At 41.1% G+C, this 24,132-nt stretch overlaps 1 long non-coding RNA gene across 1 annotated transcript in view; it reads right to left on the bottom strand.

Annotated features, from left to right (window-relative positions):
* LOC122236996 overlaps positions 1-22,917 on the bottom strand; it is a 48,112-nt gene extending 25,195 nt beyond the window's left edge. The window contains exons 1-2 of the long non-coding RNA XR_006215187.1: positions 22,836-22,917; positions 12,743-12,791 (exon numbers count right to left, since the gene is read on the bottom strand). This is a non-coding gene — a long non-coding RNA (uncharacterized LOC122236996). The remainder of the gene's footprint in view (positions 1-12,742; positions 12,792-22,835) is intronic.
* Positions 22,918-24,132: the final 1,215 nt, after the last annotated feature.

Raw genomic sequence — 24,132 nt, 5'->3', positions numbered from 1 at the left:
GTCATATGATATTTGTCTTTCTCTGACTGACTAATTTCGCTCAGCATAATACCCTCTAGTTCCATCCATGTAGTTCAAATGGCAAGATTTCATTCTTTTTTATTGCGGAGTAATACTCCATCGTATATCCGTCGTGTATAGACATAGATATAGATATAGATATAGATATAGATATAGATATAGATATAGATACAGATATAGATACACACAACATCTTTATCCATTCATCCATTGATGGGCATTTGGGCTCTTTCCATACTTTGGCTATTGTTGATAGTGCGGCTATAAACATTGCAGTGCATGTGCCCCTTTGAAACGGCATACCTGTATCCCTTGGATAAATACTTAGTAGGGCAATTGCTGGGTCGTAGGGTAGTTCTATTTTTAATTTTTTGAGGAACTTCCATACTGTTTTCCAGAGTGGCTGCACCAGTTTGCATTCCCACCAGCAGTACAAAAGAGATCCTTTTTCTCTGCATCCTCACCAACATCTGTTGTTGCCTGAGTAGTTAATGTTAGCCATTCTGACAGGTGTGAGCAGGTATCTCAGTGTGGTTTTGATTTGTATTTCCCTGCTGATGAGTGATGTTGAGCATCACTTCATGTGTCGGTTGGCCATCTGGACGTCTTCTTTGAAGAAGTGTCTATTCATGTCTTTTGCCCATTTCTTCACTGGATTATTTGTTTTTTGGGTGTTGAGTTTGAGAAGTTCTTTATAGATTTTGATACTAACCCTTTATCTGATATGTCACTTGCAAATATCTTCTCCCATTCCATTGGATGCCTTTTAGTTTTACTGATTATTTCCTTTGCTGTGGAGAAACTTTTTATTTTGATGAGCTCCCAACAGTTCATTTTTGCTTTTGTTTCTCTTACCTCTGGAGGTGTGTTGAGGAAGAAGTTGCTGCGGCCATGGTCAAAGAGGTTTTTGCCTGCTTTCTCCTGGAGGATTTTGATGGTTTCCTGACTCACATTTAGGTCTTTCATCCATTTCAAATTTATTTTTGTGTATAGTGTAAGAAAGTGGACCAGGTTCATTTTTCTACATGTTGCTGTCCAGTTTGCCCAGCACGACTTGCTGAAGAGACTGTCTTTATTCCATTGGATATTCTTTCCTGCTTTGTCAAAGATTAGTTGGCCATACATTTGTGGGTCCATTTCTGGGTTCTCTATTCTGTTCCATTGATCTGAGTGTCTCTTCTTGTGCCAGTACCATACTGTCTTGATGATTGCAGCTTTGCAATATAGCTTGAAGTCTGGGATTGTGATGCCTCCTGCTTTGGTTTTCTTTTTCAAGATTGCTTTGGCTATTTGAGGTCTTTTCTGGTTCCATACAAATTTTAGGATTGTTTGTTCTAGATCTGTGAAGAATGCTGGTGTTATTTTGACAGGTATTGCATTGAATACATAGATTGCTTTGGGTAGTATTGACATTTTAACAATATTTGTTCTTCCAATCTGTGAGCATGGAATATTTTTCCATTTCTTTGTGTCTTCTTCAATGTCTTTCGTAAGCTTTCTATAGTTTTCAGTGCATAGATTTTTCACTTCTTTGGTTAGACTTATTCCTAGGTATTTTACGGTTTTTGGTGCAATTGTAAATGGGATTGATTCCTTGATTTCTCTTTCTGTTCCTTCATTGTTGGTGTATAAGAATGTAACTGATTTTTGTGCATTGATTTTATATCCTGCCACTTTGCTGAATTCACGGATCCATTCCAGCAGTTTTTTTGTGGAATCCTTGGGTTTTCCGTATAGAGTATCATGTCGTCTGTGAAGAGTGAACGTTTGACTTCCTCCTTGCCGATTTGGATGCCTTTTATTTCTTTGTGTTGTCTGATTGCTGAGGCTAAGACTTCCAATACTATGTTGAATAACAGTGGCGAGAGTGGACATCCCTGTCTTGTCCCTAACTTTAGGGGGAAAGCTCTCAGTTTTTCCCCATTGAGGATGATATTAGTGTTGGGTCTTTCATATATGGCTTTTATGATCTCGAGGTATGATCCTTCTATCCCTACTTTCTTGAGGGTTTTTATCAAGAAAGGATGTTGTATTTTGTCAAATGCTTTCTCTGCATTTATTGAGAGGATCATAGGGTTCTTGTCCTTCCTTTTATTGGTGTGATGAATCACATTGATTGTTTTGCAGATATTGAACCAGCCCTGCATCCCAGGTATAAATCCCACTTGGTCATGGTGAATAATTTTTTTAATGTATTGTTTGATCCGGTTGGCTAATATCTTGTTGAGGATTTTTGCATCCATGTTCATCAGGGAAACTGGTCTATAGTTCTCCTTTTTAGTGGGGTCTTTGTCTGGTTTTGGAATCAAGGTAATGCTGGCTTAATAGAAAGAGTTTGGAAGTTTTCCTTCCATTTCTATTTTTTGGAACAGTTTCAAGAGAATAGGTGTCAACTCATTCTTAAATGTTTGGTAGAATTCCCCTGGAAAACCCTGGACTCTTGTTTTTTGGGACATTTTTGATTACTAATTGGATTTCTTTACTGGTTATGGGTCTGTACAAATTTTCTGTTTCTTCCTGTTTCAGTTTGGTAGTTTATATGTTTCTAAGAATTTGTCTGTTTCTTTCAGATTACCCATTTTATTGGCATATAATTGCTCATAACATTCTCTTATTATTGTTTTTATTTCTGCTGTGTTGGTTTTGATCTCTCCTCTTTCATTCTTGATTTTATTTATTTGGGTCCTTTCTTTTTTCTTTTTGATCAAACTGGCTAGTGGTTTATCAATTTGGTTAATTCTTTCAAAGAACCAGCTTCTGGTTTCATTGATCTCTTCTACCGTTTTGGGGTTTTTTGCTTTGTTTTGTTTTGTTCTGTTTTGATAGCATTAATTTCTGCTCTAATTTTTATTATTTCCCTTATTCTGCTGGTTTTGGGTTTTATTTGTTGTTCTTTTTCCAGCTCTTTAAGGTGTAAGGCTAGGTTGTATATCTGAGACCTTTCTTCCTTCTTTAGGAAGGCCTGGATTGCTATATACTTCCCTCTTATGACCGCCTTTGGTGCATCCCAGACATTGTGAGCTGTGGTGTTATCATTTTCATTAGCTTCAATGTACTTTTTATTTCCTCTTTAACTTCTTGGTTAGCCCATTCATTATTTAGTAGGATGTTCTTTAGTCTCCAAGTATTTGCAATCTTCCCAAATTTTTTCTTGTGATTGATTTCGAGTTTCATAGCATTGTGGTCTGAAAATATGCACAGTATGATCTGGATCTTTTTGTACTTGTTGGGGGCTGATTTCTGTCCCAGAATGTGATCTATTCTGGAGAATGTTCCATGTGCACTGGAGAAGAATGTATATTCTGCTGCTTTAGATGAAATGTTCTGAATATGTCTGTTAAGTCCATCTGGTCCAGTGTGTCATTCAAAGCCATTGTTTCCTTGTTGATTTTTTGTTTAGATGATCTGTCCATTGTTGTAAGTGGGGTGTTGAAGTTCCCTACTATTATGGTATTATTTATCGAAGAGTTTCTTTATGTTTGTGATTAATTGATTATATATTTGGGTACTTCCACATTTGGAGTATGAATGTTTACAATTATTAGGTCTTCTTGGTGGATAGACCTCTTAATTATGATGTAATGCCCTTCTTCACCTCTTGTTACAGTCTTTATTTTGAAGTTTATATTGTCTGATATAAGTATGGCTACTCTGGCTTTCTTTTGTCAACCATTAGCATGATAGATGGTTCTCCATCCCCTTACTTTCAATCTGAAGGTGCCTTTAGGCTTAATGTGGGTCTCTTGTAGAAAGCATATAGATGGATCTTGTTTTCTTATCCATTATGTTACCCTATGTATTTTGATCGGAGCATTTAGTCCATTGATATTTAGAGTGAGTACTGAAAGATATGAGTTTATTGCCATTATGTTTTTTGTAGAGTTGGAGTTTCTGGTGGTGTTCTCTGGTCCTTTCTAGTCTTTGTTGTTTTGGGTCTTTTTTTTTTTTTCATCTTTTCTGCCCTCAGAGAGTCTCCCTTAAAATTTCTTGTAGGGCTGGTTTAATGGTCACAAACTCCTTTAATTTTTGTTTGTCTGAGATACTTTTTTTTTTAAATCTCTCCTATTTTGAATGACAGCCTTGCTGGATAAAGAATTCTTGGCTGCATGTTTCTCCTATTCAGCACATTAAATATATCCTGCCACTCCTTTCTGGCTTGACAAGTTTTTGTGGATAGGTCTGCTGCAAACCTGATCTGCCTTCCCTTGTAGGTTCAGGACTCTTTTTTACCTTGCTGCTTTCATAATTCTTTCCTTGTCTGAGTATTTTGTGAATTTGTCTATGATATGCCTCACTGATGGTCAGTTTTTGTTGAATCTTGTGGGGGTCCTCTGTGCTTCCTTGATTTTGATGTCTGTGTCTTTCCTCAGGTGAGGAAAGTTTTCCACTATGATTTGCTCACATAACACTTCTACCCCTTTTTCTCTGTCTTCATCTTCTGGGACCCCTATGATTCTGATATTCTTTTTTAATGAGTCACTGATTTCTCTAATTCTTAAATCATGCTCTTTTGCCTTAGTCTCCCTCTTTTTTTCTGCTTCATTATTCTCCATAAGTTTGTCCTTTATATCGCTGATTTGCTGTTCTGCCTCATCCACCGTTGCCGCTGTGGCATCTATTTGAGATTGCTGCTCAGTTATAGCATTTTTTATTTCATCCTGACTAGTTTTTACTTCTTTAACTCCACAGAGAGGGGTTCTAATCTATTTTTGACCCCAGCTAGTATTCTTATTATCGTGATTCTAAATTCTGGTTCAGACATCTTGCTTGTGTGGGTGTTGATTAAGTCCCTGGCTGTCATTTCTTCCCGCTCTTTCTTTTGGGGTGAGTTCCTTCATTTCACCATTTTGAAGGGAGAAAAGGAATTGATGAGGTAAAAAAAATTAAAACTAAAAAATTAAAAACCACACACAAACACAAAAGTGAAATAAATGAGGGTTGATTCTAGGTGTGTTTTTGTCTGGTTATTTAAAGGAGCTTGATAGATTAGGGAAAAAAAGGAAAGAAAAAGAAAACATTTGAAAATTTGAGAAAATGAATACAATCAAATATAATAAAATGAAATGATGGAAGTAAATAGAATTTGAACAATTTACAAAAAAGTAAAAAATATAGTAGAAAAAATAAAGAAAAATATTTTTAATAAAAATTGAAAATAAAAATAGATTTTTTTCTCTTTCTGTATTCAAGAAAAATAAAAGAAATGAAAAAGAAGAGAACAAAGAAAATTGAGTAGATGGATCAGCAGATTGAAATACAATTGAAATTACATCTGTTTCCCTTAGAAGTCAACTATAAAGCACTTTATAGTCCAAAAACTAAGCAGGCAGAGAGATTTGTGGTGTTCCTGAAGAGTGAGTTTGGCCCAGTAAGGTGAGGCTTACTGTAACAGCTCCGTTCTCCACTAGATGGCGCTGATTAGCTTACTGGGGTGGATTATGGGGCTTGTAGGTGTGTATCCGCATGCTCTGGAGGGGTGAAAATGGTGTCACCCAGCTACCCAGTCTCTAGTATCGGAACTCTGCTCTCCTTGACCAGCAATTGTGCACCTGTCCTTTGTCTCCAGCTTCCATCCACTCCCTGTTTTTACACTGTCCGTGTCCAATCTGTCAGGTTGCCAGGCAGCTCCTGCATCTTGAGTTTTATCTCAAATGTGGCTGTGTTTCCTGACTCCTCACTTCTGAGGGACTGTGGCTTTAACCCGTTCTGACCCTCTGCGGGAGGGTCTCACCGAGCAATGGCCAGGTGCTGGCTGCACCCAGGAACGTTCATGAGACCATGCTGCTGTCAATGCCTAGATGCTGTGGCTGGGTGTCAGCCAGCCCCAGAAAATGTTCATACAATCATGTAGCAGCAGCATTTCAGGGATATAGGAAAATCACAACACACATCTGGCACCAGGCTTCACCCTTAATGACCTTGTCCCAGCACCAGAGAATGTGGTTGTTCTCTGGGGTCTGCTGGGACCAGGTGGCCACACATCCTCTACCACATGTCTTTCCATCAATGGGACTGCTTCTCCCTGTGTGGCCCAAGAACTTCCTGGACCCCACTCTGCTCCTGGGGATTCACCCTTCTCACCAGAGCACCACCAGATATTGAGCTACAGATTTTCAGACTCTGCACTTCCCCTGTTGATAGAGTCTTAATGGAATTTAAACCCTCTCCTTTATCCTTTCTTCCTTTGTAGTTCAGTCCCTATGACTGTTTCCCCTTTTCCACTTTCTCTCCAGGTGCTTTGGGGGGGTGCTTTTCCCATACTCTACCCCCCCATCTCTGTCCTGTCTTCACAAGCAAAAACAGCTCCCTGCCCACCGCAGCTTCTCTCTGTCCCAGTTCACCTCTCCATGCTGCATACGTGCTGAGTTCCGTGGTTCAGGTCGTGCAGATTGTTGTGTTAATCCTCAGATTAACTAGTTTTCTAGGTGTGCAGTTTTCTAGGTGTGCAGGATGGTTTAGTGTTGATCTGGCTGTATTTCATGGATGCGATAGGCAAAAAACAAAAAAACAAAAACAAAACTCATGCTGTTCTGTCATCTTGGTCCCTCCCTGTCTAATCGTGACATTTTAAAATCGGACAAGTGTTTGATATCTAACCACCCCACCACCACCATAAATTGATTCAAGAGACTTTTGAAGGCACATCTAAGTCTCCAGCTTGGAGAGGATGCCCTACTACAATGGGATTCCTGTCTCTAGGGTACAGTCTATGTCTTGAATCAAAGACTATTACATGGCACCGTTTCCCCTATAGACAGCCAAGGGATGAACATAGGCATGTGTTCCAGTGAGCAGCTTGGGGATTTTGTGCTTTTAAACCTGAAACTTTAGACTGTCATGATCTAGAACTGCACCACCCAACATGGTAGCCACTATTCAAATGTAACTCTTTAAATTCAAATTAAACAAATAAAAGTTAAAATTCATTTTCACAATCCTTTTGGCCAGATTTCAACTCCTCAATAGCCACATGTGGTTAACAGCCACCACATTGGGTGGTGCAGGTATAGAACATTTCCATAATTGCAGAAAGTTCTATTGGATAGCACTGGTTGGAGATCTTGTTTCCCAGATTGGCAGCACTTCTTCTAGGAGAAACAGTAAGAGTTCCACTAAATTTAAGCTGCAGTTACTGCCATGTCACTTTGAATTCTATGTGCCAAGAGCCCAACAGGCAAGAAAAGAGGTCACTGTCCTGGAAGGCAGACTATTCATGTTCCACAGAGACAGGGATGCTGTTATACAATTGAGGGCAGGGCATAGTATGACAGCCAGGTGATCTACAGGGCCATCCCTTGGTTACCTACACCCATCCTAATTTTGATGGTAAATGAGAAAATGCATCCATACCCAAGAAAAACCAAGACCAGGGCTCAGAGCCCTCAGGGAAAGAGTCTGGGTCACTACACCAGAGAAGCAATCTTAGGCCAGCAGAAGTGCTGGAGGTAACAAGAGGTGAGGGTATAAAATAGAGGAGAGAGAAGCTGAGAATCAGCTACAGCCTCAAGACCAGTTGGAGTGGTATTACAGCTGATATCACTACCCTTCCTTTTCTATGTTTTCCCAGGAAAAGTGCCCAGCCAGAATCCCAGACAAGCTTGTTCCTAGATGGGGTGAATGTCTATTCATTTAGCAAATGGATTTGAGCAGCACAAAGTGGTGCACCATCAGATTCCCTTTATTTATTTTTAAAAAAAATTTTAAATTTACGTTTATTTTTGAGAGTGAAAAAGACTGAGTGAGAGCAGGGGAGGGGAAGAGAGGAAGACACAGAATCTGAAGCAGGCTCAAGGCTCTGAGCTGTCAACACAGAGCTGAACACAGGGCTCGAACTCATGGACCACGAGATAATGACCTGAGCTGAAGTTGGACACCCAAGTGACTGAGCCACCCAGGCACTCCATCAGATTCCCTTTAAAACCTAGGCCTCTTTCCCTGCTGCTAGAGGTATTGATTGCCAATGGCTAACAGCTAAATGTCTCTCCAGGAGTTGCCTTGGCTAAAGGAAGCCACTTTGCCCGAGGTTACAAACACTCCCTGAAGGCAGCCCTTCTCCAGTGACTTGTCAGTAAAGAGGTACAAAGGTCTAGCCCTTTTGAAGACTTAGATCTTTAACCCTGGAACCCTTTCATTCATTCATTCATTCATTCATTTATTTATTTATTTTCAATATGTTCTTTCTTAAAAAAAATGAGCATAGTTGACACACATCTTACATTAGTTTCAGGTATACAACATAGTGATTCAACAAGTTGATACATTATGCTAAGTTCACCACAAATAGCTACCATATGTCCCTGTATATCACTATTACAATACCATTGATTATATTCTTTATGTTGTGTCTTTTCTTCCAGTGACTTATTCATTCCATAACTGGAAACCTGTATCTCCTACTGCCCTTCACCTGTTTTGCCTTTATCCATGTTGTCTCAAATGGCACAATCTCATTCTTTTTATGGCTGTGTAATATTCCTGTGTGTGTGTACATTGCATCTTCTTTATCCATTCATCTATTGACGGGCACTTAGGTTGCTTCCATATTTTGGCTGTTGTAAATAATGCTGCAATAAACATAGGGGTACATATGTCTTTTCAAATTAGTGTTTTTGTTTTCTTTGGGTAAATACCTAATAATGGAATTATTGGCCCATGTGGTAATTCTATCTTTAACTTTTTGAGGAACATCAATACTGCTTTCCACAGTGTTTGCACCAATCTACATCCCTACCAACAGTAGAATGTACAATTTCTCTTCATCCTCACCGGCACTTGTTATTTCTTGTCTTTTTTATTTTAGCCATTCTAACAGGTATAAGATGACATCTCATTGTAATTTTGATTTGCATTTCCCTGATGATTTGTGATGTTGAGCATCTTTCCATGTGTTTGCCAGGCCATCTGGATGTGTCTTCTTTGGAAAAAAACATCTATTCAGGTCCTCTGCCCCCCCTTTTTTATTATTTATTTATTTTGAGAGAGAGAGAGAGAGATTGAGAGCAGGGGAGGGATAGAGAGAGGGAGAAAGAGAGAATCCCAAGCAGGCTCCACACTGTCAGCACAGAGCCTGACACAGGGCTCAATTTCACAAATCACGAGATCATGACCTGAGCCAAAATTAAGAGCCAGACACTAAACCAACTGAGCCACCCACGTGCTTGCCCCTCTGCCCATTTTTGTTCATTGGATTGTTTGTTTTGAAGTTCCTTTCTTTGTTTTTTCCAGAGTCAGTTTTTCCTTTGTTTTGGCTTTTCTCATGCATACAGCTGATTTCTGTCTGCTTGCTGTTGAGACGGCTGGTCAATATTCTGACCAGACTCTCTCTTGGGTGGAAAGTGCACCTGAGCGCTATGAATGATAATGGACAGATTTTGCTCTAGGATACTGTGAGGGACATTTTCCATTTGCCCTTCCTTCTACCCTGTCCCAATCCCCTCCTGATTTCTGCCTCTCAATTGTGTTTGGTCAACAAGGCACGCTGGTAAGAGATGAGAGGGAAGGAACAGAGTGTAGTCTGGGTACTTTCCTGTTTTCCTCCTTGTGTATTGTTTCAGGTTGTCTGCACTCATCAACAGAAGATCTCAGATCTTTTCAAAATGACCCAACATCCACCTTTGGCTGACTGCTCCCTGCTCTTGTCTCTTCAAGCCAGGGGTTATGACAGCCCTGCTGCTTCTGGCCTTGGGACCAGCACCATCCTTTGTCTTCGCACCACCCCACATTCATTTTCTTTATTAGGAGTTCTCTTAACTTGATGTCCCTGGGAGGCAAAGCCTGAGGCAACAGGCTATTTTTATTAGAGAGCTCAATCCTAGAACAGCGAAATAAGGAAATTGGGCTAAAGAGGGGAAGCCAATACTAGGAGATATGATGGTGCCGGCTGGTACTGAGTGCAGCTGGTTGCTCAGTTTCACAGGACTGTGTTCTTAGATGGGATACAAGTAGGTCAGGATGACCAGGGGAAGACAAAGGCAAGAATTTAGCCACCAGCTCCCAGCTTCCATTTGTCAAAGAGCAACTCGGCTAGATGTTAATGTCTCTGCACTTTCAGGAGGCATGTGGTGGGCTCCAAACATGATCTCATGGTGTTCCAACTCAGTATGCTAATTAAACACTAGGGTAGGAAGTAAAAGGTGTGCTATGCAGGTATGAGGGTAAGTGCTGGCAGATTGTACCAGTGTGGTGGTACTAAATGTTTGACAACTGCCTCTCCCAGTTCCATGGTGTAAATACTCACCATGGTTGACTTCAATGTAGATGTGGAGAAGGGTGCCCTATAAGGTGTGTTTGTCACACAGATACAATAGAATCATATACAGATATAATAGAATACACTCTAGAATATATAGACTAGTAAAATAGGTAGAAAGTAATGAGTTTGGAATATTTATTACCTTTGTTTATATTATAATTTATTTAGTCACAAGTTTATATAATTTAATTTGTTAAATTATGGCTATTTTAACTCTCCCAAGCTAGTAAGGATTGGCTCCACACATTATTGAACTGCACCCACAATAAGGAGGTTGGAGCCAGTCAAGTGGCCACTGCAAGAGTGGACAAACCAAAAAACATGTAGGGCCCAAAGGACCTGAAGCAGATGCATGAGAGGAGTCTGGTAAGCTTCCTTACAGGTAAACCCACCGTGCGCTATTCTAATTGGGATGTCGGGACCTGATGATACAGTCGAGTAGGTTTGGGCCAACCGGCAAGCTACACACTCTGCAGAGGCCAGAATTAGGGAGGCTTTACTCAAGAGGTACTGACATCCACTCATGAGAGCACACCCTTCCCTGTACATGCAGATTTTTCAGAGAAGAGTCCCCATGTTTTGAGAGGGATTCTGCTCTTGTGAGATAGGGACTCTCAGGAACAGTTATGTAAATATTCCTTCACTTCCACTTTGTCCCCACCTCCACCAAACCTTCCAGTTCCAAGACCGAAACCCCTGGAATACCAATAACCATTCTGGCCCCTACTTCCCAACAAGGATCTCTTAGGGTGAGTGGGAAACTGCTTCTATCACTCTGTTTTGTCAGTCCACACACTTCCTGTGTTTGCCAGTTCCAAGAAAACTGTTGGAATCTCTCTACCTACCACCCATCAGTAACTTTCTAGGTCTCTTTAATTTTATGGGTAAATTTATCTAATTTTTTTGCACTATTAAACTTTTACCTCATTTGGAAGTTAGGAAGCATACAAGACAAACTACCTATATGTGATACCATTTGTTTTTAACTGAGAAAGGCTTACATGTGATTAAGTAAAGCACATGAGTTAATGTTCATGAATGTGACTACTTATTTATATCATTACTTATGAGGGAGAGAAAAGCAAGCAGACAAATTAGTAAACACCTTTGAACTCGCAAATGATTACCTGTTTCTCAGCAGACAGCACTATAAAAAACTTGACTCAATGAAAACATTTCAGTGCACTTGAAATCTCAAACATGGACTTGATTTCTGACCTATGGCAACTCATTAAACTTGATTGATGTGCATACTGCCCATCTGTTAAATACGCTAATGGTACTTCTGAACATGGCATGAACTTCAATTATGGAGATTGTTTCCAAAGATTTATTAGATAGTTGTTATATATAAAGCCCTGAATTAGGATTTAACAAATTAAAAAGAGGGATAAAAACAAAGAGAGAGAGAGAGAGAGAGAGAGACTGAATTCCTGTCTTTAATATAAAAGATGCCTATTTTGAATAAGGAGAAGTTATGTTAATTGACTGCTAGAGATTATGAAGAATAATAGAAAAATGGCATATCTGTCAAACCTTAAAGTGACATCACTAAAAGTTTGCCTCATGTTTTCATCCTATCTTAAATTCTAACCTCATCATTGTATTAGAGGGACTTAAAATTTTTTTTCTTATTCAAATGTAATTAACATACAGTGTTATATTAGCTTCAGGTGTACAATGTATAGTAATTCAACACCTTCTACACACTACTCAGCACTCATCGTGAGTGTACTCTTAATCCCTTCACCTATTAATTATCCAACTGAATTATTTCTTTTCTTTCATCTTTTCTTAGGAAATACAGCACTGTAGCCATTCATATAGAGTGCTAATTCACCCACAGACTCACTTTTTCTTTAAAGCAGCTTTTGTCTATTTTATAAGGTGCTTTCTTAGCAATGGGAGCTTGCAAGACTAAGGTTAGCAGGTACAGCCTGACTCCTGTGACCAGGGGTCTCTGGGAGAAACCAATCCAATCATTACATTGTTTGTAAAGATGTTTCTCTTCCTGGGGACTGAGATAATATCTGCAAATTATCACATCTTCAAAATAAAGGTCCATGTGCCTAGAGGGAGGCTGTGTCACATCCAAATGCTGTGCCACTGTGGCTCAGAACTATGGTGACCTGCCAGGTGCCCAGAGGCAGCTGAGGTCAGACCCCATACAGGTGCCTGTCCATTTGTTCTGACTCCTGGTGCATATACATTGAAGATCATTATAGAGCTTTTTAAAATCCACCAAACGAAAATATATCACTGCCCCCTTGTTTTTCTGCTCTTGTGTTAGAGTAAATTGAGAAAATGAGTCTGGGGATTCTAAAGTGCAATAAATTAGCTGGATGTTAGAAATGTACACAAAGGTAGGAGTGACTGTTTCAGCACAAACCAGAATGAACAAGCTATCTATTTTAAGAGGAAAATTATAGGCTCACATCTATGAATATATTCGAGTTTAGGTTCTCTTACCAGTTCCTGGATGGTTTTCAGGGCTTTCATATCCATGTATTCTGTCAGGCTAAAACAAACATTTTTAAAAATTAAAATGCTCCCTTTTTTCCCCTCCCATCATTTTCAAACCTTAATAAACCATCAGTCTCTGCTTTGTGGAAAGGAAACCCAAGCAGAGAAATGGAATGTATCTCCTAAAATTTTTTCAAACATCGTTCCAGTGTCTCCTGGAAATGGGGTTATCAAGAGCCTTGTCTGGATTTCTGAGTTCAGTCCACTGTCTACTTTTCAAATTAATGAAATATGATCTCTTTCCTTGCAATGAGTTTGACATTTCCTTGCCCGTTACGTTGCTCAAGGTCTGAAGAATAGTAAGAAGTAGAACTAGAGAGTCTGATGCCAGAAATCCTGTCCTTAACCATGCTAAAAGGCTGGGTGGAGAAAGCGATCAGGCTTGATGATAGATTCTCTCTGGGAGGAAGTAGAAGATACAGATCATTGGAATTGGCATGCTGTCAAAGCTGGATAGGAATCTGAGATAAGTGCCTATTTGGTATTATCTTAAGTTAGGACTAAAAAATAAGTGACACAAAAGCTGAAAAGGAAGATTGGAGCCAAGCATGGACCCTTCAATGCCAACCATATCCATTAGCAATTGGATCAGCAGCTCTAAAAGAGATCTAAATCCTGTGGCTTGTGAATATATTAGGTGATAATTCTCTCATGGATAAGAAGTCAGGAGGTCAGCTCTCTAGCACTGATATAACAGTTTCAGGGACCCAGGCTTTATCTGTCTTTCTGCTTCTCCACCCTCAAAGCTATATGTTGGCAGTAGGAGCTCCCGCCATCTTGTTTATGTTGTAGGTCTGATTCTGAGAAGAGAAAGGGTGATAGGTCACACCCCTCCAGGTGAGTTATCACCCCTAAAAGAGTTTTCTTATGAAGGTCCCAGGGACTCCACATATAGCTCATAGACCTGGCTGCAAGGGATCCCGGCTGGAAAACGCCATCTTTTCACAGGGTATTGCTTCCTGGATAAACTCAGTGTTGTAAGACATGAATGAAGAATGGTTTTTGGGTAGGCATATTGGGTGCCAGTCTTGACCTCACCAGCCTAAGGAGTACGGACCATTTTCTCTGGCCATGGGAAGTTGGTAGAGCATTCTGAGGAGAGAGAGAAGGGGATTGGGTCAAAAAGATGAAATGGCAGAGTGTGTAGGGAGCAAGTGGAAAGGGGTGAATGGGGGGCAATGCTGTGTGAATGGACATGGAAAGGAAAGTGGACAAATACACTCCAACCATTCACAGCCACCTGGGAAACTGAGGCAGCTGGATGGTACTGCTTTAAGAAATGTCTTCCCTGTAGCAGTTGATGTTAAAACGCCTGACAGTTAACTGAATGTCTTCAGATAGAATATGAAGAACGTCAGCTATCATGTGATTAGCAGTTTTATCTTTCTATTAAAACATAAATTCCTCCCATAAAGCTACCCTAAAACACATTCTCTTCTGTCCTTTACACTCATTTTGACCCCAATAAAATCTTTTATAATTGAATAATATTGAAACCCTCTTCAATTTAAACTCTACAACTGAACTCAGAAATTTTGTCATCCTTAACACATCAACACCAACTCAAATGGAATTTGTAGTCACAATTGAACAGGTATTTGGGTTAGTGAGATGTTCACGAGCTTTATGACTCAAAAAACAAAGCCCAAATGAACAAAATAAACACAGCAGTTATAAATAAAGAGTATGGGCTAATGTGCACATTTACAACAAATCATGGAATCCGTGTGTATCTGATGTGACTTTTGAATACAATTATTATAATGCTTACAGATTTCTTTCAAGATTTACTATCTGGATTTGGAATTTTGGGATTTCTGAGATGTCTCAGTGGTTTATGGAGACAAAAGGATGAAATATTTGAAACTGGAGTTGTTCTGTAAATGGCGATGGCTTCCTGCCTTGGCTCTCCACACTACGGATATTTGAAATTGAAGGATTTGTGTTTGAATTACAATAATTTTCTTTTGTAAAGGGACACATAAGTGGTATGATGTTGTTCATAGTCATAAACACCGAAAGTCAAAAGACTGGCACTATTTCAAAGGATAGTTAGAAATGGTGTTCAGATCACAAAACTCTCTGAGTACTTTCAGGGACTGAGCTACATGGAAAAAGGTATCTCCATGTTGGCACTTTAGATGTCAGCAAAAAATAAATCAACCCTGGGCATCCGGGTGGCTCAGTTGGCTGAGCGTCCAACTCCTGATTTTGGTTCAGGTCATAATCTCACAGTTCATGAATTTGAACCCCATGTTGGGCTCTGTGCTGACAACATGGAGCCTGCTTTAGATTCTCTCTCTCCCTCTCTCTCTGCCCCTCCCCCCCTCTCTCTCAAAATAAATAAACTTAAAAAAAATAAAATAAATCAACCCATACAACACCTCATGTCTGCCACTGACTTATCCCCTCACCTCAGTAAGACTTATATACTTTCAACCCATAAAGGCATCTTATCTTTTGTGTTTTAAAACTCAGGTCTCTTGTGAAAGGACATGATTTCACTTCCAAATACACACGTAGAAGTAGAAAAGAATTTTGTTCATTACTTTACTCAATCACATCCATCCTGTGAGGAAGAGTCTTGGTTTGAGATGGGAACTTTGGTCTCTTTTTTATTTGCTAATTATCAATATTAAATGATTCTATTTGACAATGAATTTCTGGCACAAAGTCTATTTTCATTCAGTGAAAAACTGAGATTTACAAGTTCCAAAATCTCTGCAGATCAGTTAATGATGTGGTAAACAGGGTTTCACAGCTAGACAGATGGAGGCAGCTCTTCAGCACCAACAGCTGCAGAGGCGAGGGCTGGGATTGCAGGGCTCGCTCCAAGGGATTTTATTGCAAATTCTAGCAGTAAACACAGCAGATACTTATCCATTCTCAAGAGCGATGGTTATTCTTTCTAACAGATATAATCCAAGTTGCTGACAAAAACACTCACATTATTAAAAAAAAAAACAAAAAACCTAGCAGAGGTCAGGTGAATTTTTGGTGGCTGAAGGTCGAGTTCTTCTCTGGCTTGGCTCTGCCCCTCACCCATCACGTTCACGCCAAATTCTATCTGTAGAATATCTTTTTCAAGGGATAGGAGGCCAAGTGGTGCCATCTTTTGGCTTTCTGTAACATACCAACTCCTCCACAAAGCCATCACAAATTAACATAGCACCCAAGTGATATTGATGTGCTTGCCATATTAAGGTAGCTCTAATATAAGTCCCCTGAGGGCCACCTGGGTGGCATCAGTCTTCTGTTCAGGACATAATCGCACAGTTCATGATTTTGAGCCCCACATTGGGCTCTCTGCTGTCAGTGCAGAGCCTGCTTCAGATCCTCTGTCCCCATCTCTCTGCCACTTCCCTGCTCATGTTCTCTCTCTCTCAAAAACAAGCATTAAAAAAAATAAGTCCCCTGATCCCCCTTCCAACCAGAGGGATGCCCCTAAGCCCAGCTTACGTAGAGGATTTAATTTATCCTAAGCTGGCAGAAGAGGCTTATCTCTACATCACTACAAAGCTGATGAATGAGCATACCTGAGGACCAGTCACTAGCCAGACATCTGGGCAGCAATGAGTCTGCTGGTCTTTGGAAACCCAAAGACAGCCAACCAACCTCTAAAACTTTTATGATGGCAAGGATGAGAGCCATTGTCTGGAGTATAAGTGAGAACCCTTCCCAGCCCTGCCATGACACCTAAAGCAAACATTTGCTTCCTGCCAGGAGTGGATAGGAAGAGGGCAATGGCTCAGTCAAGTCCCACAGGCTTCCTTCCTCAGCATCAAGAAGGGAGGGCCAAGAGTGGTTAATGTGGAGACATGGTATGGATTCTTGCCTTCAGTCAGTAGTAGCAGGGGAAACCTACATCTTACTTGCAATGTGCTCTTTGGAGAACAATTGCAGTAAAAAACCCAGGAAGAGGCTAAAACAAATACAGTGGTATTTGTTGATTTGGTAACTCCTAACTGGACACTGATTTGACCCACACATCATGCTAGGCACAGGGGATACAGCTCTGAGTAGAAACAGATCCTGACCCCACGGGGCTTCTAGTTGGCAAGAAAAGAGAGTCACTGAACAGTGTGGCCAACTGAGATCAGCCATGTTGGGTGGGAGCTCTTAGTGGACATTGTGTGCCACATCCTCTCGGCCTACCTTGTGCTCACTTGCAGCTGGCACCAGTTTCTATGCACACTAACAGCTTCCTAGCTCCAGTACCTGCTTGCCTCTCCCTTCTTAACCTGAAGGCTGCAAGACACTGCCTGTAGTGCAATGTTCAACCAGTTGCTGGGTAGTTTTCCTGGCTTCCTTCCTGTTCAGAGGGGCAATTCTGAGGCATGCCACACACAGTCTCCTAGAGGCCCCCAACAGGAGTGAGCCCCAATTACCCATAGCAGTAATTCACCCATTGACAATTCCTGTATTGATGTCCCCACCTCAGTTCTGCACTTCTTCCAGCACATCCTGGACTACCTCCCAGTTAGCTGCCTGGCTCAAATCCTTGTCTCAGGCTCTGCCTTTAGGGGTTGATCTGTCTCAGGCTAAGGATCTGAAATAGCACAGGGCACATAGCACTTTTGAACAACTTAGAAGATAGCACTGACATGCTGGTTGGGCAGCCAGTGCCAGGGGTGCCCACACAGTCAGCAGAGAGTTGCCCAGCTTGGATGATGCCCCACCCGCTCCCTTGAAAAAGCAACTCTGGGGGCACCTGGGTGGCTCAGTCGGTTGGGCGGCCGACTTCGGCTCAGGTCACGATCTCGCGGTCCGTGAGTTCGAGCCCCGCGTCGGGCTCTGTGCTGACAGCTCAGAGCCTGGAGCCTGTTTCGGATTCTGTGTCTCCCTCTCTCTCTGACCCTCCCCCACTCACGCTCTGTCTCTCTCTCAAAAATGAATAAACATTAAAACATTAAAAAAAAAAGAAAAGAAAAAGCAACTCTGTGCAGGTGACAGTCTGATGAGTTTTACACAGAAGTCCCTCTGTGAAGACTTACAAAGGACCTGGGGAGTTTGTACGTCTAAAGTACTTCAGATGTTTTATCTTTTTCCTGCTGTCCATGGGATGGGTACCTTTCAAGTCATGCCTGTGGGGTCCCCTGACACTCACCCCAATGTCCAGGCCTTGGAAAACACATCCCCTCACTTCATCAAGACATGAAGCACAGTGGCACAGTCTTTTAGGCAAACTCTGTAGGGCCAATAGTGTTTCAGAATTTAAACAGTTCAGACATTGGGAACGCAAAACCTTACATATATACCATATATGACATATCTATTATCCCTGGCAGAGTATGAGGCCGTATCCCCTAACTCAACAGTTTAAAATTTCTGCATCTTCATGCTGAACACGTTTGCCCCAACTCTACAATAACTTTTGGTTCTCAGACCATACCAGATCTTAAATTGCAGGTGTAGGATTGTGGAGCCAGTCAACGTTCCACCCAACCAAATCCTGTCCTCTCAAGGTACACTACCTGCCCTTCCTCTGCCTTCTGAAGGACTAACGGGACTCCATCTATAAGTAAAGTACAGCACTTCATATGACTCCATCTTCTTGTTCTCATTGTTTTTCATGCCTTAGTCCTATCTTCCATTTCTACTGTAAACATCCTTGAAGGCAGAAATCGTGTTTGTGCAGTATGCTGAATTTGGCAGAACTCTCTCAGTTGTAGAAAAAATGGATTCATTTCAAATTTTTAAAATTGAAGTATAGCTGATACATGCTGTGACATTAGTTTCAAGTATATAACATAGTGATTGGACAAGTCTATACATTACTCTGTGCTCACAAGTGTAACCACCAACTGTCACCATACAATGCTATTACAATACCATTGATGATATTCCCTATGCCATGCTTTCATCCCTGTGATTTATTCATTCCATAACTGGAAGGTGTCCCTCCCACTCCCCTGCACTCATTTTGCACATCTCCCAGCCCCCTCCCCTCTGGCAGCCTCTAGTTTGTTCTCTGTATCTATGAGGCTGTTTCTGCTTTTTTTTGCTTGTTTTATTTTTTTAGATTCCACATATACATGAAATCATATTTGACTTTTAAAAACTGAATTTCTGCTCTCATAATTGAAAAATGCAGGAATAGCCTCTGAATCAGGTCCAGCTGGATCAAGGGGCTCTATTACTCCATCAGGATTCTTATCTTACTTTCCTTTCTGTGTCTGTGGGCACTGCTCCTTCTCGGTTGGTATCATTTTGATCAGGCTTTCCCTATGTGATTGTTCCTAGACACTGGAGGTTTACAACAGCTAGTTAAGCAATCCCCAAGAAGAAATAGCTTCTCTGTTGCCAAGTTTTCACAAAAACTCCCATCAATCATTCCCATTGGTCAGTTTGGTCCTAAACCAATCTCAATAACCAAGGGTGGTAGTATTCTTCTTGACCAGATGTGGGTCCTTGTTTCCCCATGGAACAAGTGCTTTCAGACATTGTTGGTAGAATGCAAAATGGTACAACCCCCCAGAGAGGTGCAATTACATATACATTTCCCCTTTGACTCAGAAATCCCACCAATGCAATGGCAAGTGAACATAATACGTGTACACAAGGTTATCTATCTCAGAGCTACTCCCCATAACAAAAGATTAAAAATAATTAAATGTCCATGAACAGAGACTTATTTAATAAACTAAGGCACATCCATAAATGGAGCTGCTAAAAGAAATGAAGACTATTATGATGGTAAATTTTATACATCAACTTGATTGGGTCATAGGTGCCCTGATATTTGGTCAAACATTATTATAGCTGTGGCTGTGAGGGTGTCTCTGGATGAGATTAACATTTAAATTGGTAGACAGTGAAGCAGACTGCCCTCCTCAACGTGGGTGGGCCACATCCAATCAATTGAAGGCCAGAATAGGAGAAAAAGGCTGAGCCTCTCCTGACTTAGAGAGAATCCCTTTTGCCTCTTGGCCTTTGAGCTGGGACAATGCTTCTTTTCCCCTGCCTTTGAACTGGAATGTTTGACATTGAGACGGTGCAAGTAAATATCAGAGCTCTGTGTTTGCTGAGCCCCTAATACTGGTCACAGTTACTCTCAATACCACTTTCTGAAATCAATGAACATGTTAATTAATCTACATATGAATGTTGATACTGCTAGAGTTATTCAGCCTGGAAAACAAGAAGTTACTCAGATTGGCATCAATCTGTACAAGAGACTGAAAACAAGAGCAAAACAGTCATCCCACTCAGCCCTGCGAGATGGTGAAAATCTGAAAGGCAGAAAACTATGCAGGTTCAGAAACATCTAGCCAAGGTCTAGGAAAAAATCTGTGAATCTGAAGCAGGGACTTGTCACAGCCCTTCTTCATTTTTGAAGCACAGCAGACTCAGAATACACAATGTGCAAGGTTTGACACAATATCTTCCGATAAATTAGACTGTTTTAAACTCATCCCACTGTTAAGCTAGCTTGCACCCAACTGCTTACCTTCCTTCATAGATTTTCAAATCATGAGGCTGCAAGGGATTACTCTAATGTTCTGCAGTAATCCATCATCCTATGCAATAAAGCATCTCATGATAAATCACTAAAAATATCTGCTGCTTCATTAAAAGCAAATCTGTGTTTGGTGACGCATGCACAAGATGACAGAGTGGTGGCTTATGATGGGCCTTCCATCCTGCTGGTCCATGGCGAAGTTGTAACAGGTGCAGCCAACGCACTAGTGACACACCAGACCCTTAAACACAGGGATCCAGACCCCACAGTCCCTCTAAAGTGGCTTTAGATGATTATGCCCCAAGGGGAAACAGGTCAGAGTTACTTCTGGTGTGGTTTGAGTCCATTTGTATTTTGTGATTATGCAGAAGGTCCCTGAATATGGCAAATATTACCTATTTGTAGTAGACTTAAAATAGGTAAATGGGAACCTCACTGATAAGACTAAACCCAGCCTCAGGGGCCAGAAATTCCTTGAGGGAGAACCCTCAGAGTCAAAGTCCTGATTAAGGAGGACAGGGGTTCATGTAGCACTCACCAGAAGATTCTCAGTCTCAGGAAAGGTGTCATTCTTTGTCCTTGGATGGGACAGTCCCAAGGCATGTCCCTACTGAGACTGTGCCCCAGTTTCCCACAGTGGTAGCCTCTTCATTAAACACACACTGTATTGGCTTCCCCCTCTACTTTCCTTTCCTTTTCCACTTCTTAGCTTCCTGGGATGAGCGGCTTATACTGAAATATTTTTCTCAGGGTCTGATTCTCAGAGAACCAAATCAAGATAGTCCCAGAGGTCTACAAACCCTCTGAGCTCAGTAGCACATGAGAGTTCTCCTATCAGACTCTCCGACAAGAGAGAGTCTGGTGGAAACCATGTTAGTACTACAATGAGGTGAACCAGAACCATAGAGACAGAAACAGCAAGAATGGTAATATGGGGGCTGAATTCTGTTGAGCCAATTGCAGACAGAGAGACTGAGATTCCATTTGACTGCAGGTGTGCCAGTGAGCCCACCTGAGATCAGCAGAACTGTAGGCTTCTGGAGCAATAACAAAGGGTGGTTATTTGGACCACAAGAAGCAATGGTAACTGCTACATATACTCCTTTTTTTTTTAACTGAGATATAGTTGACAAAAATCACATGTATTTAAAGCATACAGTGTGATAATCAGATATACAAAGAAAAAATGCCCCTATGTGTTACCAAACAAGAAAATTGTGGAAGGAGAGCACCACTGCTTCAAATGAGGTGGAGGGTGAGTGGTGGAGGCCAGTGTTGACCTGCAGTTTTTAAGTGGAGGTGATCTGATGGTGCCAGGTCAATGGGATGCGAGAGAACCAAAGGAAGGTCTGGCAGCAGAAGTAGCTACTAAAATACCAGAGACTCCAGAATGAAATACACCAGCCTGGTAGTACCATCTACCTCCAAACTGTAACATCTTGGTTCTGAAAAATTCTCCATGAGGCATAAAATGGGAGAAAATATTTCCAAAACATGTATATGAAGAAGACTTGTATCTAGAATAGATTTCGTGACTCAATATTAAGACAACTCAAGCTCTTTTTTTAAGGGCAAAAATTTGAACAAGCACTTCCCCAGAGAGGTTTAAAAATGGCAAAATAAATGCATGAAAAGATGTGAAACATCATTGGTCATTAAGAAAACACAAATGAAAAATCCTATGGAGACACCACTACAAATCCACAAGTACAGCTAACGTGAAAAACACTGACCACACTGAGTACTGGCAAGGATATGAAGAAACTGGGTCTCTCCCACTCTGCTGATAAAACTGGCAAATAGTACAACCGCTTGGGAAAATGCTTTGGCCATTTCTTAAAAAGTTATATGCTTCCTATATGATCTAGGTTTTCCATTCCCAGAGAAATGGGAGCATGTGTCCATGCAAAGATACAAACGTGAACATTCACAGAAACTTAATCTAGGAGACGCAAACTGTACAAAACTGAAGTGTTCATCAACACGTGAATAGATAAACAAATTTTAGTATATCCATATAAGGGAATAATACTCAACAGAGAAAAGTAACAAACTACTGATACACAAAAAGTTGTATCTTAAAATTATGGTGAAAGAAGCTATACTACACATACTGTACATCCTGTTTCCATGTATATAAAATGGTAGGGGATGCAAAATTCACTTAAACTGACAGAAGGCAGACCAGTAGTTACCTGGTGACAAGATAGTTGAGGGAGAGAAGGATTATAAGGGCATCAGGGAACTTTTGAGAAGGATGTCTATGTTCATTATCATAATTGTGATGATTTCATGGGTATATACATTGTCAGACTCATCTGACGGTGTTTGTTAAAAAAAAATTTTTTTTTCTCCTGGCGTGCCTGGATGGCTCACTCAGTTTGGCATCCAACTCTTGATCTCAGCACAGGTGTTGATCTTGGGGTCATGAAGTCTGAGCCCCATGTTGGGCTCTGCACTGGGCATGAAGATAGATAGATAAATAAATGTAAAAAAAATTTTTCCTCCTCAGGCTGATAAAAGGGTGTGGTACCTGGCATACTTGATATTTTTATTCTGGAAAATTCCAATCCTTACCTGGAATTCTTAGAGAGGTATCCCACCAAGGCTTCCAAATTGTCTTTTGTAGCAAAGTGGAATGGAGTAACTTTGTCTTTTGAGGTGCATTCTGCTGTAGGCCTGGCAACTTTGGAACCTAGAATCAACCTCTGTCCCCAGCAGATGAGGAAAATGAAAGGCAATATTACTCATCCTGTTGCATCTACACGACTCCTGAAACAGAATGCTACGGGCACCAGTGACACAGTCACAACAAAGTTTATTGCAATGAGAGGTAAGGCAAACCTATCAATCGGGACCGAAACTCTTGACCAGAGTGCGGTCTCCAACAGCCAGGACACAGAGTTTTTATAGCCGACCACATTGTCTTATTATCACCTGGGAATAGAATGAAGGAATAGTTCCCAGGTAGAAACAGTTCAAACAGGCCCTTGCCCCAATCCAATCAGACACTAATCACATCCCTTGATTGATAGGATAAGGCTGTTATCTCTTAACCTATAGTGTTAAAACAAAGCTGTTATTTCTTAAGGCTACAGGTTAGCCCTACACTACAAGTTAACCCCCTTTTCTTGTCCGTGAATCAATCCCTTGATTCTTCATTAGGAACTAAGCGGACATAGTTGAACCTAATCATTTACCAACTTGCCTCTTGACATACTGTACTAACCAATTGATAATGCATGGGCCGATAGTTAACCCAAGAAGTAACAATAGTAGTGGCCCAGCTATGGTGGTAAGCAGTGATGTGAGCCAGGGGGACCAAGAGTGATACCAATTATTGCTGGCCTCCCTGGCACATTCCCTGGCTCTAAGATTGTTCCTTACTAAACTGAGAGTGTCTCAAATTGCTCCGGAATTGTTGGCATGAGACATTATGCACCAACCCTGCCCTTAGAGGTCCCCTAGGGTTAAAATTCGTTGTGAACCCCAAGGGCACAATGATATCATTCGGAGGCCCCAAGTGTGCCCAGTAGCTCAGAATGAGGAGAAAATAGATGAGCTGGTGTTGGGTTACATTTTCCTTGGGCCTCACATTGGGGGTTCAGGGTTCTAAGGAGAGTAATTAGGGTGTCAAGGTCCTGTCCTGTTAACCAGGGGGCTAGTGCCTCACAACCCCATTTGGCACAGTGGTATTGGCCCTCTCCTTCACATTCATTTCTTCTATTTGCATCTTAGCCAAATTTCACTCTAGTGCCCTATTTCCACATCCGCAATTTTTCTCCCCAATGTTCCTGAGAGCTCTTGCCCAGGTTTGCAACCCCCATTCTTCTCCTACCAGTTCACACAGGTCGAACAAGAAATGAGGCATAGT

This window comes from Panthera tigris, chromosome A3 (assembly GCF_018350195.1).
Source record: "Panthera tigris isolate Pti1 chromosome A3, P.tigris_Pti1_mat1.1, whole genome shotgun sequence".
Taxonomy (NCBI): Eukaryota; Metazoa; Chordata; class Mammalia; order Carnivora; family Felidae; genus Panthera; species Panthera tigris.
The sequence above is the reverse complement of the archived record's forward strand: the minus strand, read 5'-3'. Positions and strand labels throughout refer to the sequence as shown.